Raw genomic sequence first — 16,835 nt, 5'->3', positions numbered from 1 at the left:
AAACATTTTATCTGAAACAATGTCAAAGTAAACAATAGAATAATTTAATTTGTCGGCTCGAGTTGGCATGGACGTCTTTTTAACGGATTCTGCTTCGATTCGTAGTATATTTGATGGAGCGAAAAAATTGAAAATTGGCTTCTATAGACGCACAAAAGGCAAGTAAGAATCAAACCAGGGCTCTACACGCCGAGGCTAGACGTGGGTTAAGAGCCGCGCCGTAGTAAAGTGCTGCGAAATATTTTCGACCTTGTTTTAGATTTACGTTTATGTCACGTGCTTAGCCACTTCGAAGCTATTTATTGCTTCTCGATGCTTCTCGATGAGCTCTCGCCGTTCACCCCTTTTGTATCGTCACAAACCGTGGTACCCAAAAGCGTGCGGGGCGCCGTCCCTGTTTTCACGTTTTTGATAATTTCTGTCTTATTAAACAACTGGTGGTTGCGATGATGCATTTAGAAGTTTCCACCCTTAAGTGACCCTTTAAACCGTAAGTTGCGTCCCTTTAAATGGCTCTACTACTGAGTAGTCGCTCAGGCCACTTTTTGGCGACCTGCGATGTTTTCTGGTGAGCCAGAACCGAGCGAAGCGATGAGCGATTCCCTCCGCGACGAGAAGTAGTTCGTCGCTCGTCGCATCGTTCTCCGTTTCGCGGGCAAAATAGCTCCGCGTGGTTAGCGCTTAACCTGTAATGCCTAACGTATCATATCTGATACGCCATCTTTCAGATTTTGTTACTCGCACCTGGGCCTTTCGACCGCCAAAAAGTGCCCACTGCATCATTTCTGACTCCTCTAAGTGTGTTTCAAAAAACTATATATAGCTCTATAACTGGCCGCATGGAGTCCCAAATACAGTTTGAAAGATGGATTCCACAGTAAGCGTATGGTGGCTAGCCCCTTCTAGCCACCATAGTAAGCGTTCCCGGCGCGCCGACACCTGCTGTCAAAGGATGTATGATGCACTTTTTTACAGGGTATACGGTACATTATATACCTACTTTATATGCAGGTATACATATTGCCGCGAACCATGTACGTGTTTTGTTTATTTATTGTTTGTTTTTACTCCCCGGCCACGCCCGGGTCTGTTATCTATGTCCCAAGCGAAGCGCGTCGTCCATTCTTCATTTTTATGCCGCACGGGCTATCTCATTCAGATAAGCAGACTGTTTCGTCTTAACGTCACTAGCCCAGAATAATCTTCTCTGATCTACAATGTTCTGGATGTAAATCGACGGTTCCAGAAACACTCGCGCCGAAATATAAAAGCCTGCAGAGCAGACGCCGAGGCATTCGAATCGTCGACGCTCGCCTTCGCACGCCACTTTATTGACTACTGCTTCGCCGCCTGTATTCTTTGAGTTGTTAGGGGAGCACAAGTTCGCTCCAATAAACTTGTTTTCCTTGAAGGTCGTCTTTGGTCACGTGACAATATGCCTACATGTAAATGGGTATATGCTACATTACATATATATATATATATATTTACTTTATATGTGTTTATGTTACATTGTGTAATTTTATAGCCCTGGGGGAAAAAATTTCTCAGCGTTTTTTTATTCTTTGAGTCACAAACTATAATGTAATAAAGAATTATAATTTTTATCTATTGTTTTCATTGCCTGGGCATTACAGAGTTTTAAGACGGAGGCATCTTCAGGTCACCCTCAGTTGCTTCTGGCCACCATCCGCATGATTTTCTCCTATGCTTCGAACTTTACCTAGTCTCATTTTTCACCTCCCCTAGCAAGAAGCTGAATATTAAAATCGAACTCTACGAGTCAAGCCACTGAGTGAGGGCTGCCACCGGCTCCCTCCCGTGTCAGAGCCCGTGGACGAAGTGCTTGCCAAACAGAAAGAGCAAGCTAGCACTCATCCTTAACGCGAGAAAGAAAGGAGGAAAAAAAAAAGAACGCACGTCATACATGAATCATTTTTGTAGCAGTATACAGCCGACGAGTGCGCACTCACCAACACTTGTCCCGACAGGCATTCTAGCAGGGCCAGTAGCTTTGTGCCGTCCCGTAGGTCCTGAATGACGTCGTCCACTCGTAGGGGTGGGGTTCGCTAGACGATAGAAGAGGAACAAAAAGAACCAAAAAAGTATGGTAAGAGCCAAAAATAGATGTAACTTCTGCAAATATATACAATTATGTAGAAAGGGATATTTACTAAAATGTGTGACGGAACATTGCAGTCTTGGCGATCGCCTGCATGTGCTAAGTTACGCACTCGGCATCTCTATTTTAGCGATGGACTGCTACGCAGGTACACCCTAGACACACTGGTTGCCAGCTGGGATTAACTATAGCATATTCTATGCTCCGTAATATTATGCCCCCGTTCCTGCCTTTTTGCTGCCGAGTTCACGCACGCGATTGCAATAATAATGTCACTGTTAGCCTACAGTAGGACTAAGGCATTTTCCAGCTGACTGCCACCTCCCCCCCTACCCACCTACCCCACCTACCCCCCCTACCCCCCCTACTCCCCCTTTCCCCGCCTTAAGTTTTTTTTTCCCCTTTGTGTATTCAGCTTCCGCTCATTTTCACCCCGTAACCCCGTGGAAACACAGACTTGCGAGCCCCGAAGCCTGCAGTGTCCCCGCATTCACAATTTAGCGCTGTTCTATCTATCTGCCGGATAATTAACCAGTAGGAGGACTACCCTGCTCCACACTGCAGGTTCCCTTGATGTGCGATCCCTCAACGCGGACCTCTTACGAAATCAGAGTTTGAATTTGCCTCCTGTTCTTCTCCGCGGGCTATTTGTTGACATTGTTGACGTAACAAACTTAAAAGAAGGCAACCACGCAATAATCTGAAGAGTCTAATTCTGCCCCTGGATTTTCGCAGGAACTTCGTAATCACTTCGTCACGGTTACGCTTCGCCTCACGTCCGAAACGCGATTTTTGGCGGACTCGCACACATTTTTTACAGGACGCACAAAGCACGCCAATGAACGAGTTGTGTGGGAAAGTTCTTCGCCAAGCTGTGAACACCTGTTCTCTAAAATACGAACTTTTGTGTCGCACATACACAGTTAAACCTGGATGTAATGAACCTCTGTGTAATGAATTCCTGGATTTAACAAAGTTTTTCAATTCCCCGTTGCCAGCCCCGTTGAAACACATGCGTTTGCGACCTCTATGCCTCTATGTAACGAAGGCGTTGCGACGGTTAACCTTGATGTAACGTATTCGCTACGCTGATGATCCACTGTTTTTTGCACTTTTTCTGAAGAAATCGGCTGGAGAAACGCACTAATTTAGCGAATTTCTCCCGCCCCGCATACTACCGTGCGCTTCCACGAGTGAGTGCGGTGGCGGTTAGGTGCTAGGCCTGCCTGTTGGCGTGTCGTATCTGTGGTGTCGGTTCGTCCGGCATGACTTCTACTGCCAGAAAACGAAAAGTTTTGTCTTTCCAAGACAAGCTCGCAATTTTAAACGCCGTCTCCGCCGGCGATAAAGAAGAACTTCGCCGCCCAGCACAGTTATATCCCAGCTAGCACCCTCTCACCAATTTTAAGCGCGTGGAAAAGAGCCTCAAGTATACGCGAAAAAACGGCTTTTCAGCATACGTTTGATCCTTGAAGTTAAGGCACAGACAGGTGTCAAAATGAAAAGTTATAATTCGGTTACGTTGGTGAATACGGGGGTAAGGACCTTGCTTCTTTGCAGGGCCGTAGCCATATTTTTTTTTTTTTTTTCGTAGTGGGTTATGAGCTTTGGTAAGGGACGGTTTTGCCGAAAGGAAGCAACAGTAATCACTGCTTATGCGCTGCACGGAAAAGATTTCGGGAGGGGTGTGAACCCCCAAACCCCCCCCTCTGGCTATGGCCCTGCTTTGGAGTGCCGTGTACTGAAAAACTTCGTGGGAAAGCAACAGGCGGAAATATCGCAGTTTCTCTCACTGGGAAATAGAGTTCACCGTCACTGTATCCTAGAATTTTTTTTTTCGTTTCTACTTCATTCACGCGCCCCCTTCACTGGAAAGCTGCGTGTAACGGAAACGTGCACGTAACGAAAGATTGCGAACTTTTGTCGACTTCCTTATACCGAGGTTTAACTGTATACGGGGAGACGGGCGCTGCATTGAAATCGCTTAAATCTGATCCTCGGACACGATAACATCGCTAACCACACCGGGGCATTCTATGCGGTGCATGACAACCAGCCTCCGCGCAACCCAGCCGTGGCCCATGCCACACCACCATAGAGGTGGGTAAGGGAGAAGCGTTCTTAATCCTTGCACAAATTAAAATCTCCGTCACATTGGACTATCCCCGATTAAGCTTTGGACAATGAGCTTCTTGCCAACGAATAATCCTGACAGCACTCGACGCGGTCCCAGCGTCTCCGTAAAACAGGTCCTTTTTTTATTTGCAAAGCTGCCACATAACTTTGTTTGGATAGTTCATCAATTCATGGCGCAGTAACGCTTAATTAGAGTCGCACATCTGCGGTCACGTTAAACCGCTTTCGGCATTTTCTTTTCAAGTATGAAACCACGCAAAAAGCATGCTCACGAGCATTCTTTGAGAGAAGTGTACCACGTTTCACCCCCCCCATGGCGTAGTGGGGGGGGTGGAGGGGGGCTTAAGGGGCTTCAGCCCCTCTTGAAATTTTTGTCGCCCTGTCATGCACGGCGACAAGGCAACCACCTGCGCCGGAAAACATCCTAGGATTTTGTCTAGAACCCCAGGAATCATGTCCGGAAAGCGCACGTACTCTCCCTTTGTGGCCTGTTTTCCTCCTGGCATGCCTAGTAATTCTTCCGCAACGCCTTCATCTACGGGGGTGTTCTGCGAACTCGTGCTCCGGGATACGACGGAGGGTCGCTGCTTAGACCCTCTAGACAAACCAGATTCGGGAGCGAAACCGAAGGCCCATGGCTGCTTCAGTGCCTCCAAGCAACCAGCGCCGCCGCCGGAAACCAGGGACTTCGTCTACCCTCCCCCCTCCCCCATCCCTCTCTAAATGTTGCAAATGTACTTAAAATTTTCTCCTGCGGCGCCGTTCATGCGGAGAGCAATCTATTGTCACAGAGACAATAAAAAAAGTCGTTTTGCCGCACGAGCGGCGCCGCAGCAGCGAATTCGCAGGTAAATTCGCAGCATGTCTACATGGTGAGAATTTCCTTGCCATTTTTTTATTATTCATATTTGTAATCCCCTGAAAAAACATATAGGGGAGGTCAAGGTACAATCCAAGGCCCCCGCCCCCTTTTCAACGAACAAAATTTCTGGCTACACCCTTGATTCTATGATAACTCAAATTGCCTCAAGGCTCATTAAGCCAAACTCATCGCTGCGCTTTCCTGGGACTCCATCAACTCATTTTTGTCTCGGACACGCTCATGTGCGTAGGAGTTCACGACAGCTTCAAAACAGGTGACATGCCATGTCTCTGGGGCAGATTGTGGGGAGTATAGTCCTTGACGTGGCAACAACTTGCGTCCTCAGATGGGCCACGATTGTGGCTCTGTCACTCGTAGATGCTACCGCGGAGCTTGGCGAGATCACCGAGCCCTTTAAAAGGCGAGTGCTCAACAAGCTTTGAAGCTTTTTACGGAAGCCTCTTACCCGTTTGTGGGGGAATAGTAAAATGGGTTTACTGGAACCATCTTGTGCGGACTGCTGCGACACTGTGAATGTCTTACGGCCGGCATGGGCTCTGCGGGGTGGGAGAGTTCCACAAAATCTTTTTTTTAACAGCGAAGCTTTTTAGCAAATCGTAATTTTTCGTATCCGCAGTTATAAAAATACCAAGAAATTGCCGAGCACGCGCATGTGATCGAGCACGGGCCTCGCGGCGACCGCCCAACGTCCCGGGCACATGTTTGTCAAGCCAAGCATACCCGCTTAGGGAGATGAGCCAAAAATGGCAAAGAAAAAAAAAAAAGAAACTCCAGCGTTAGCCGTAATCGTGGCAACACTTGCTCTGAACAAGAAAGACACGTCATAGAGTACGCTCCAATAAGGTGATTCAAAAAAATGAAAAAAGGTCACACTTATAACAACAATGGTGGAGTAAAAGGTCGTTCGTTGCGGCAGCGAAGAAGAAGCAAATTGGCTGCAATCGTGGACTTAAACCTTCGTGATGGTCGTGAAGGTTGTGTACAGCTTCTACCTTCAAGTCTTACGCGTTGGTGTGAGCTTCCTTCTTCTTTTTCTTTTTTTGCTTGCGGGCAGGGGTTGGTGGACCCCTAAAATGGCTTTGAGAGCCACTGGCATGCATTCTTTCTTTCTTCCTTCTTTTCTTTTCTTTCTTTCTTTTACTCCATGTTGAAATTCCATGCAATTCGCCATTGCAACCATATCCGCTGGTATAAAAACAATGCCCTCATTGCAGCTTTAAACCATCGTTAGCGTTGTTGTCATGGCAACCTCATCTACTGCCATAGCAGCAGCCATGCGTATTTGGTGGGTCATCCCAAACAAGCAAAGTGCAGTCTTCCCGAATGCGACAAGTTAAGCTGCAGCTAAATAACGTCCGCGCAGTGTGGACGAAATAAATATTGTGCCGCCATGACGTGAGCACTCTCCTGACGTGGTTATTAAAACACGATGTCCTTTTACATGGATATATTCCGCGCGCTTTTCCATCGTGCATTTGTACAATGAAATTTAATGAAGTTGCAAGGTTAACCCAACGAGCAAGCTATCACCTAATTGGTTTCCCGGCAGGAAGTTACGTGGGGGTGTAGCTCAGTGGTAGAGCGTTCGCTTCGCATGTGAAAGGCCCCGGGTTCGAACCCCGGCACCTCCACTGACGCATTTTTTTTCATCGTACCACGGCAGGGTATTCCTTCTTTTCTGTCAGATGTAGCATCATTCCCCCTCTGTTTGACAGAGAGCTCGTAAAAGAGCGCTTTTGCGATTACAGTAAACCCTCGTTAAAACTAAATCGCTTCGATCAACGACTCGCTTTATTCCAGTGTTTCACGGCCCCCACTATAATGTTCAGAGAGTCCATCACACCCGCTTTAAAAGCAGCATCGCTTAAAAGCAGCAACGGCGATGAGGCGCGCCGTAGTGGAGGGCTCCGGATTAATTTTGACCACCGGGGGATCTTTAACGTGCGCCGAAATCTCGTACACACGGGCGTGTTTGCTTTTCGTCTCTATCAGAAAAGCGGCCGCCGCGGCGGGAATCGAACCAGCGACCTCGTGCTCAGCAGCGCAACGCCTTAGCCACTGAGCCACCGCGGCGGGTAAAGCCTATTTCTTGTCCTGAAGACTTCGTCATAGCGAGAGTCGATCTACCGTATTTTACGTTTCGAGGAAATAAAATTGAGTATAAGTGCGCACGCAGCTCCATATTTTTGCGCTAGCGTTTCGCGTCGGTTTGACTCTATACAGACAGCACTTCGGATGAACCTTTTTAGATGCGGAGCATCTTATAGTCTGGGCATGTCCCGCGTCGGCGTCCGCACTCACACTGCGCATGCGCAACTCTCCTCCTTCCCTCCCTCCCACAGCTGCGAGATACTCCCGCCACTTCTTCTCTCGAACCAGCTGCGTGCACTTCGCTTTCGCTTCTCCCGCGTTCTCGCTTCTGCTTTCGCGGCGCATGCTCGGCACTTGCGCATCTCTCCTCCTCTCGTCTCCTCTCCTTCAACCTTGAATGTAAATCGGGTAGCGCGCTGCGCGCGTTCAGTTCAGCGCTTGCTGCGGTTGACTCTACTTCACTCCGTTCTTCCGATGAAGTGTGATGGAAGCAACAGTCCCGTCAGTTAGTGAGTTGGCATTCCCCCAAATTCGACTACGAACACAACGGAAACACAACGCAACCCCGCGATAACCCGCATCTACTCAGCGTTCCCTTCGGGAATATGGGGCTAATTTTTTTTCTCGCCTCCTTCTCCCTCTCCCCCTCGTGTAATCAAGAACCCTCTAACATTTCTTATCAAGTTGCTCCAACAGCGCCGAAATCCTGTTGATTACCAGAAGAACTGCCGTCCAGTGTCCATAACTTCTATTTTCTGTCGCACATTTGTACGTGTGCTGGCGCATGCATCACATATATTTTTTAGCGCGCCTAATACTTTACACGCAACATATGGCTTTCGACCCAACCGAAGCTGTTAGACAGCCCTGACCACATTAACTCATTTCATAGTGACCACCCGACAGTGTATACAAGACGTACTATACAGACCAGACCTGCCATACCATCATCATCAGCTTATATACGTCCACTGCAGGGCAAATGCCTCTCCCATAGATCTCCAATTATCCCTATACATGTCATGTGTTAACTGCTACACAACTAGACGTAATTAATGTTAAAAAATACATGCGCCTGGCGTACAGGGTCTTAGGTATCGTCTGCTGGCTATCCGCTGGGGCTAAAAACTCGCTTTCTGTGGGGCATAGACGACATCCAAATTCTGTCTGGACTTCCCCAGGGCTCTGTTGTGGGGATTACGCTGTTCCCGGCCTACGCCGATGACATGCCACGTGACGACAACTTCTTGTTTGCACAATGCGCCGGTGAGTCGGTGACAGATCGATTATCACCCTGGTTCCCCCGCTTCGCCGACTACGTGTCACAGCTTTCAGCTGTATCTTGATAAGATAGACTTCTGGGAGTGCGACATAATATACTAAAAGTTTCGAAGTTTATTTCAAGAATATAACAATATGCGATTACATAATGTAGGTATACTAGGGGAAGTCTCAGGGTAAGAAACCGCCGGCGGGACCTCCTGAGTCCCGCCAGCGGTTTGATACTCGCCAAAGTTTTATTCGATGCGCCTATGCGCGCTCGTACAACTCATTCAGACATCGTTCAGACTTCGCCCTGCTTCTGTACCAGTACGCGACTCAGTCACTATACTGGAAGTCCCTTTCATATTGACACCTGACATTACTGCCCGTGTGTCTGGTGTCAATAGCGGGGCTCGTCGAACCTTGGATTCTGGATCCCCTGTGACCACCATATGCAACCCTTCCACCTTCCGCACCCTGTATACCTTGCTCGCCTTGTCACAGCTCGAACACAGGAGCGCGGTATCCAAGGGTTCTCCTATATTCCGACGGACATATATATAAGTTAGACTGGTCGTTCCCTAAGTGGGTAGGATCCCGGGACCGCTGCAGGATGCATGGAGAAATTCTGTGCGGGGAGTCCATAATTGTGCATAGAACTGTTCTTTAGTTCCTGCTCATTTCCTAATCCTTCTTCACTGCCCTCTTCATTTAATTTTTGGTGTATAAACATTAATCTGACATCATATTGCCCAGCCACTGGTGGTCTAGCGGGCGCATCGCATAACGGCTCACTGCCTACCCGTGTGTACGCCACTGGGCGGCCTGTACTGTGCAAATAAATATTTTTTATTGTAAGATATGCCTGCTGCAACAGCCGTTGATCCCTTTTCAGGGGCTTTGCTGCAGATGCCCTTTCCTAGCGAACCCCATTCCACCGACCCACCGGCACGCGACATGATGGTAACCATGTACAGGGAAGTGGAAGAATTTTAAATCACCCGCAGAACGGTGATGATGACGACATGGTCTCAAAATGAACTGTGCTCGTCCCGCGGCGCCCGCAAAGTTATATTGCTTATACAGTCAAACCTCGTCATAACGGAGTAGTATCGGGACAGTAATTTAGTTCGCTATATCCGATATTCGTTGTAACAGTAAAGCTATATCGGTTCAAACCAATCGGTGATCTGGCTCCTACAAAACTTGTTAATACAAAAACGCATTATTTTAACCTTCGAACCTACTATAAACAAGATAACCCTTATCTTCTTTCGGTATTTCAAGCCCACTGAACCAGAACATGGAACGGGAAACTACAACAGAAACAAAGTTCATGTGACAAAACAGGCCTGAGTTCCCATTTTTTAACACGAAAGTGTTTTATTCCAAGCTTCATGGAGATTTCCCTGACGTCATATCCGTCACGGAAGTGACGCCAGTACAACGAAGCAAGCGGACTGTAAAGGGTGCACCCCTGCACACAGGGTCTTCTTGCGGGGAAGCAAGCTTTAGTACTAAAGAGTACGTTATACTTCGGGTTGTTCGTTTTCGGGTTTCATACTTTAACAGGAAAGTGTTTTATATGCCGGGATACACCAAGATTTCACTGACGTCATATCCGTCACGGAAATGACGCCAGTACACCTTTGCCGAAGCGACCCGCCAGCAGGACTTCACTCGCCAAGCACACCCACAAGACAGCCGCCAACCCGCAAATCATGCTCAGCTGCAGATTTCGCTGCACATTTCAATTCCGTGTTTTACCGATACCTATGACAGATGGATCAACCACAGTTTTTTCGAGGAAAGATGTGATCTGTGTATGATGGCTATTCACAACACTGAGCATGGATGACGTTTTCCACAGTGTCCACGACAAAAGCGCCTTTTCTCTAGCAGTTTCGGACGCCGGGAGTTTTTCCAGGTAGCTTCTTAGCCTACTGGCCAAATATTTCTTCGTTATATCCGATAGTGCGCGCGGCTCTCACAGTTTCACTTTCGTTGTAAAGAAATAAGTGTCAGGAAATGAAGTATGACCAACCAAAGTTCATATTTAGTTCGCTATAGCCGATAATTCGCTATCTCAGTGTTCGTTACAACGAGGCTCAATTGTATTATTATTATTATTATTATTATTATTATTATTATTATTATTATTATTATTATTACCAGGCTGGCTCCTAGACATACACGCCTGAAGCCCGTTGAAATAAAGGTTTATTCGCTCAATGATTATTATGATAATTAAAATTTCTAGCAACTCCAGTATGACATGTAGTTGCTTCTCAGCGGCAGTTGCTTTGAAGAATCGTATCAAAAATATCCTGCAAAAATCTCCACTTTCCTCTCGTTCCTCGCCCCTAAAATCAATCAACAAAAATTAACATAGGTAGATGGCGTCAGAGCAATGCGAGCGCGGGAAAAATGACTTGAGAATATCGCATTTCATTATGCACCGGAGGAGGAGAGGGAAGGAGCCCGAATGGCAGGAGGGGGAGAGAGAACACGTTAGGTTGCAGGGGTGGCAGGAGACCGCCGCCCTTCAACGATATTTGCAGCGGAGCGTGCAGATACACCACCAATCCCATTCTCCCACCTGAAAGGGACCCTGCAACACTTGCGATGAACGCTTTCACTATTTCCTTTGCGTCTGGAACCACTGCGAAACCTATAGTTATCGCCAGCACGGAGCGGCACTGCGAGATTTGCTCGTCGCACCAGATACGCCTTTCATTTCTGATTTGTTTTTTGTGGTTTTTTTTTTTTTTGAAGTAGCTATAGAAAAGCGTTCATTGCTGCAACTGAAGGAAATCCGGCCAACAGCCGCTACATGGCGTTAGTGACGTACGTAATTGGAGCCGTCGAAGAACGTCAAGACCGGGAAAGACAGAAAACTCTTTTGAGCAGTAATTTTTGGCTGAGGTACTTTGCGACCCTCTAATGCGACTCTTTGCGACTACATTCTGCAAGCATTTAAGATTTCAAGAAAATTTGAAAAAAGTGTTGCAGAAGTTGTCATGCACCAATGTGCAACACATGTATTGCAAAGGGGAGCCTTCAGGCAGGCAACACTGAAATGATCGCTTCCTGTCGGGAAAAGTCGTCATCCTAGGGAAACGTTCCGTATACACGGAATAATGGGAATGCGGAATTCATACCGAGCATTTCGTACCCAGGCGTAACTAATGCAGATGATTCTTCCGCAAACAAAAGAATCAGCTAATTTGTCAAAATTTCTAGAAACGCTTGACGCAGTCTTCGTGTTTCTGTATTAATTAAAGCGCGAAATACGGCACCACAAGTCCCCCGTATGTTTCCCGTATACTCCGTATATACGAATTCCGTACATACGGAGTATACGGAAAACATGCAGACCATCCCTACTGAAACGTTCCGTATATACGGAATTATGGGAATACGGAGTTCATACGAATTATGGCGCCCCCCAAGCACTCGAAAGTAGATGTTAGTATAAAAACAGGAGAACCACATTATTTCGCGCAATAAAAACGTTTGGCACAGGTTTCGTGTTTTTATCTTCAATATTTAGAAAAATGACGCTCCGTATGTTTTCCGTATACTCCGTATACACGGAATTCATACGGACAATGATTTGGCGGTTCTAGTAAAGTTAGAGACATAACATCGGTGTCAAATTTTTGTATAAATATTCAGTATTTCGTTCACCTGTGTTTCTCAAAAATATTCCGTGTTTTGTGGTGGCTTTGTGTCATTCTAGGAAAGTACTCCATATTCCCTTATTTCCGTATATACGGAACCTTTCAGGAGGGATGATTTGGCGTTTCTGGCTCTCATACAGAGATAAAACCGGTGTCGAAATTTCGTAACGTAATACCGTACTCTATCATCATGTGTTGCGGACACATATCCCAGTTTTATTCCGGTGGTGCGTCAGTTAAGTTAAAAATTTTGTATTCCCATAATTCCGTGTACACGGAACGTTTCAGGTAGTCCTCAGCGTTTTCGAGAATGAAGTTTTTCTTGCACGATCGAATATGACTGTTTTTTTTCCCTGGATTTGCAATAAATAGAAGCGAAGAAAAGATTTCTGATACAACAGAACCACATTCAACCATGTCAGCACGCGGCTTTGAAGGCAGGGAGTATACGCATGGTATACGCGTGGTATACGCTCATTCGATGCACTCGTACAGGAAAGAAAAGCTGACCCAGTGAAAATGTCCGAGGTTCGCAATTTACGGGAACCATTCGAACGGGGGAAATGTAGGGTTGAAACGGGGTCATAGCCTTGTAGACGTGTTCCCCGTAAAGTGGACACCAGCCTTGCAGGAAAGCAAGCCTTGCGGTTTTAAAACATGCTTAAATGGCGAATGCCACTCACCTGTGAGAGAAAATTGTTTATCCAGTTCATAAACACTTTCTTCTGCACCCGTTCTTGTTCGTCTGCAAATGGAAAAAAGAGTGGAAGGGAGAGAAACGTCAGATGGCGTGAAACTTCGGCGCACGCAGCATAAAGAAAAAAATAAAAAAAACACTGCACACAAGCTCGACTGATCTACGGGGTATGCATCCGCGACCGCACAAAACTTCATGGTCTTTTTTTTTCTGTAATTGCTATAGTATGCCATTTGGCATAATTTAACAGATCTAAATATGCAGGTTCGCATCCGCTTCCCCGAGTAAGTCCTGAGAGAGAGCGGTGTATGTGAGCGCTTCGCCCCTTTCGTCGCCATCTGGAGTACCAAGCCAAGCTCGCCACAACACCGACCTCTCCAGTCAAACCACGTTTTTAAAGCGCAGCTTTCTATACTTCACTGATGGCGTTCCGTATCGCGCCAAAATGCAATGCAGGAATGCCAACTTTACGCAATGGATTCCATAAAACGACGACGACGACGACGATGATGATGATGAGCGAAGACGCATCAAGCGCCTCAAGAAGAAAACGCTTCGCATGTTCAGAATCGAGCCCGTGTCCCCCGCGTTACGAAGTCGACGTCTATCCGATTACGCCGTGGCCGGCACGGTCGAAGTTTGGATTTTGGACTTTGACTTTGACTCAGGTTGCACGGGAGAAAGCTCGTTTTAACCATATTTCTCTTAAAAAGGCGCTTTGATATTTTTCACTCACTCACTCACTCACTCACTCACTCACTCACTCACTCACTGCTGGGTTGGAAAACGCGTGAACGCCTTTCACGCGAGGCTGAATTTTGGGAAAGAAGACACGGCATGCTCGCTCGTCAATGATGTTCTTCTTCTTCCCCATTACACACACGCACACGCATACTACGGCCTCCGCGATCAGCTACGTCGCTGTTGAGCCCGCCCGCTGGGCAACGCACAAGCCAACCGCGCTCCCTCATGCACGCGGGCGTGCCGACGTCACAGGTCCTCTGTCTATTCGAGTGCAGTGATGTTCCGTGCGGGGAATTTTCCCTTTTTTCGGGGAATTTTCAGTTGTAATTTTGGCCAAAAGGGAAAAACGGAACCTTAAATAGATTCAGGAAATTTTGGGAGTCTTGGAGTAAAAAAATAATGTCAGTAAACCCGACCTTGCAATCTTTATTACTCTGTTTTTGTTTAAAAAGTTCCCTTACTCTTCGCAGGATTTATGTTCAAATATCCTGAGTCGTGGTTACCCAAGCCACACGCACCTCAGATCGTTTCCGATCCATAAAACAAGAGAGAGCATAGAGGATAAAATACTCCATGAGAGAGACCTATTGAAGGGTGAAACTGCGGCGCCTTGAGGGCTGAAGCCTGTTCGCGTGTATTCTTGCGCAATATACAAAAAAAAAAAACAAAAAAACAGTTCAGGTGCGCACTGCTCCACGTGCTGCCAACAAGAGATGGCGCCCGCAATTCCGGCGCTGAGCCAAAATTACCGGAATTACCCAACAATATGTCGTTCTTCTTCATTTGGGCAGTTTTAACTATGCAAAGTAACATTCTGCTTGGTACAAAACGTGAAATGCATATTCAAATGCTGCTGAGCGGCAGATGTAGTGGTATTTTGCTCCCGCCGAAACTCTTGTTTTTTGAACGGCATCTGAATGAGGAAGGCTACGTTAAGTAGACAAAGGTGGCGCTGCAGCTAATACCCCAAAACTGAAAAACTATCAGCTGCAAAACGAGAATGCAGAGAAATTTGCAGGGAATTCTAGAGAAACTTGCAGGGGAAAATGCTACAAAATAGGGAATTTTCGAACCTAGAAATGGGAATTCTTCCAAATACGGAACATCACTGTTCGAGTGCACTATCAAATTCGTTCTCCTCCGTTCGGCGCTCCCCTCGCGGAGGCTTCAAACACGTGTGACAAAGACTTTTACAGTTTCAACCCCCTATGCTTCCGCTGTTCTAATCGAAATGATGTTCTAATCGAAACGCGTTCACCACAGGCCTGAAACATACGCAGGAATTTCAACCGCGAAGCTCTCATTTCTGGCCGTAATGCGTGCGGTGTGCGGCGTCATCAGAAAATTGGGCCATAGTTACTCCGGCCCTTTAACGCGCACGTGAGCATGGGTCTCACGAGGAGCGCCCGGCGTCACCCACGCTTGTGCGTGGCGCTCGCAAAAAATACCAAGAAAACAGGTCACGTGTGTCCGCGCCTCAAGGCGGGAGCACAAGACAGCTCGCGCTACAGACGCCCGGTTCGCGAAGCCGGTTGCCGCCGGTTCTAGCGCGTGCTAGCGCGCTCCATTTTGGGAGAAATGTGAAAGCTTGGGGACAAAACGATCCCGGCCCGCCAGGCGTGCATGAGTAAGACGACGAAATAGATGGATATGACGATGACTACTACCACAGTGAAAACGGACGACAGAACACGCAAATAAACAATTTCCAACCTAATGCAAATAGTGGTGGTGTGTCATCAGTGCTTACATAAAAAGAAATCCTCCAGCTCCGCTATGGTTCAGGCCTTGCGCGACTTAGTGCGAGCTTGGCCAGTTTTTTTTTTAGGTGCCCTTACCGAGAAAATCGAATAGGCGCCTAGAGTGGCGCTTTGGACGCATGCACAGTCATAGACAAATGAAACGGGAACACAGAAATATGAACCAGAACACGCAAAATTGGAGGGAAAAAAATACTGTCCGTGGATGTCCACTAATGGCGCGCTATTGTTACATTTGGAAAGCCACATTTCTCAACTTTGTTGCTGTAATTAGGCTACGCGTAGACGCGGATGAAAGGAAACCGCGCTATGTGTGTCTTCTGATTCATATTTTCGTGTCAGCGTTTCATTTGTCCGTGGCTGTACAGCGAACGCATCTGAGCGTGGCCACGGAAAAGGAACAAAAACAAAGAAATGCTTATCGGCAGGCCATTGTTCGAGATGACCCCCCAAGTAGGTGATGTTGGTGCCTGACACCAGCAATTCCGTTTTCACACTATGATGTCCGACAGACAGCCCAGGAAATTATTGGTAGGATTTGCGGAAGCGAGTATGGAATGGCGGACCTATGCACTTAGCACTGTAATGCAGGCGGCAAAGCGCACTCAGAGCTGTCAGACGAAGCATTGTCTGATTCGTCTGCTTTTGGCCACTAACAAAAAGACTAGTGACTAACTAACACTAGCTAAAGACGACGGCCTCGAACACGAAATCGAGAGCGCAGCAACAAAAGCTGCATTAATCGGTTTCATGCGTTGACCACTATTAAGGACTACTACGAAACTCAGAGTCACGCCCGGACATCCCGGCCTATCGTGTGCTCTTCCACGCGGGTCACTCCAGCAAGACAGCGCCCATTTCGAACAGTGTCGCACGTGAGAGCTCACGTGTTCGCAGTGTCAAGTACAAAATAAAAAGGAATTAAGGACTCTCCGTGTCGAGTGCAGCAAGCCACTCGGACGATGACAGGGAACGGGGGCGGCCGTCTTGAATCCCGGGCACAGTGCAAGGGGGACAAGTGGGGAGAGGGGGCGTCCGTCAGCGGTGGCCTGGTGTGCACGGCAGAAGCCACCACCGAAAGGCAGGTGCACGCGATGCCTCCCCCTCCTCCTCCTCATCCTCTTTCGCCTTTTTCCCCTCCTCTTTACTTTCTCTGAGCCGATAGGTCGCGGGGTCCGGACCCCCGGTCGCCCTGGGGTGCGTGTCCGCGCGGCAAAAAGAGCGGGAAAAAAAAATGGCGGGAACCACGCCCGTTCCCGCTCGATCTCTTTCCCGCCGGCTTCGTGCACGCTTCTTCACTCCGGCGTCGTCCGCGGACCCAGATTGCTCCGGTGTATAAAGTTTCGTGCAGCGGCGTCATAACGCGCCAGACACGCGATCGTGTGGTGTAGCAAAGGCTAAACGTCAGCAAGACAACAGCGATCATCAGAGGGGAAGTAGGGCGCGTTAAAAATTC

At 47.6% G+C, this 16,835-nt stretch overlaps 1 non-coding gene across 1 annotated transcript; it reads left to right on the top strand.

Moving 5' to 3' along the window:
* Positions 1–6,700: 6,700 nt before the first annotated feature.
* On the top strand, positions 6,701–6,772 carry Trnaa-cgc (transfer RNA alanine (anticodon CGC)). Its single transcript has one exon. It is a non-coding gene; the product is annotated as a tRNA-Ala (tRNA).
* The last annotated feature ends 10,063 nt before the right edge of the window (positions 6,773–16,835 follow it).

This window comes from Haemaphysalis longicornis, unplaced genomic scaffold (assembly GCF_048455015.1).
Source record: "Haemaphysalis longicornis isolate Haplotype H1 unplaced genomic scaffold, Haemaphysalis longicornis Haplotype H1 scaffold_8, whole genome shotgun sequence".
Taxonomy (NCBI): domain Eukaryota; kingdom Metazoa; phylum Arthropoda; class Arachnida; order Ixodida; family Ixodidae; genus Haemaphysalis; species Haemaphysalis longicornis.
Note: the sequence above shows the minus strand (reverse complement) of the source record. Positions and strands in the feature narration are given on the sequence as shown.